Source organism: Etheostoma cragini, chromosome 8 (assembly GCF_013103735.1).
Source record: "Etheostoma cragini isolate CJK2018 chromosome 8, CSU_Ecrag_1.0, whole genome shotgun sequence".
NCBI classification, from domain to species: domain Eukaryota; kingdom Metazoa; phylum Chordata; class Actinopteri; order Perciformes; family Percidae; genus Etheostoma; species Etheostoma cragini.
In genome coordinates, this window is record NC_048414.1 from 12,471,561 (window position 1) to 12,473,363 (window position 1,803).

Genomic DNA, 1,803 nt, shown 5'->3' on the forward strand with positions numbered 1-1,803 from the left:
TTTGCGTCACCGTTGCTCGTTCGTTATTGTGTACATCGTCCGCCGACGGAAAGAGTCTAACCATCTGTATCGTTCTAAAAGTAAAGAGCCCCGCCTCTCCGGTTGTCTAGGTGCACACAACCGAGCGCCTTGATGCTGGCAGCGCCAAAGTTTCAACTCAGGGCGGGACAGTTGTGTCAACGTGTGCACTCGCTGTCTGTCAGTGCCTGTCATGGCGCCTGCTTGGCCAGCCGGCGGCGCTGTTTGGTTTGCTCTACCACGGTATTTGGTATTGTGGCATTGTGCTGTACATGCATTATCAGGGGTGCTTTCCCTGCTTTGCTTCATGCAGGTCAATTTACCATTTTGGATGTTGAATTTTATAACAGATTCATTCCACACAAAATATAATTTATATTTTCAATTTCTAGATATCTTAGGCAGACACATTACTGTAGTAGGCTAATACATTTTAAAGCCTTTTTATTTTAAAAATACAATCCCTTTTGAACCTTCAAAAATGAAATCATCATTTAAAGATCTAATGAGGAAATTTGGTTTATTTTAGTCTTACACACACACACACACACACACACACAAGTTAGATGGATGTGATATCAATTACATTTATCTGTTTAAAAAAACATTAGCTGTGGAAAACTTACTTTGCAAATTATATTAAGGTTTGTTTGAAATGGTCTACTCCAATTTTAAAGGGTTGCACATCTTGTTTTTATCTCATACCCCGTTTGTGGCCTTTCAGTACAAACTGCACTGCATTTTGGCAAAGAAAGTGTGTCAAAAGTTCATCTGCTGTGGAAACCATTTACTTATGTAGGAAACAATTTGTTCGATTCCAATGTGCCAAAGGGAAACAGTGGTTCAAAGGGCTAATTTGGGTATAATAACAAAAAACCTCAGCAAACCGTCTAGTGCAGCTGTCATTATTTGGTCAGATATATCTTTTTGAGTCAGTTGTTGGAGTTCAGCCAGAATGACTTCTCTTAATCCATTTAAAGTTGTCTACTTGTAATCGGGTCACTCACTTTAACATAACATTGAGGGCTGTTAAAAGGCTGTTAGGCCACTATAGATCACCACTGCCCACCAAACCTTCCTCATGAACCTCAGACTTGTGGGGCGCTGGGATAGTTGGCACCCTAAAGTTTGACTGTCAGAAGTGAAAAACTGTGGCTAGTTTCACAATAGGATATGTTCTTTAAGAAAACAGAACCTGGATCGGTGCCCCCAAAAAATGAACTATTGCTGCCCAATTCTGCGAACAGTTTATTCAAGGAAGTTTTCCAGAAAAAAACATCACAGTGTTATTGTTGAATGTACTTTAAATACAAGAGATTTCTGATTTCATCACTATTTATTTGTGAAACATTACTATATCTTGATACTATTAACAATCTAAATTTGTACATCCTCATTATTAGGACACGTTTCTCAAACCTATAAAATTACCTTCAGGAACTTTCTCAAAAAACATCAAAAGTGTTTGTTATTTTGGGAAATTGCTAATATCACAAATAAACAAGAACAGGCAATCATTAGTGTCTACTGTCGCAGGTTTGCTTCAATCGATCATTAACAATCTGTATACAGTCCAGCTTTATTCGATCTGTAAACAATCTACCCAATATTGATAGCCGGAAATCAATACACATTCTTTCTCCCGATATTAACAACTAATTAGCCTATAAAATAAAGTCCCAATATAGCCTGACATGAACTGACAAAAAATATGATCACTATCAGGCAGACAAATATAGAAAGGACAAAACAAAACACGTTGTTCTGACTGGGGTCAAACAAATG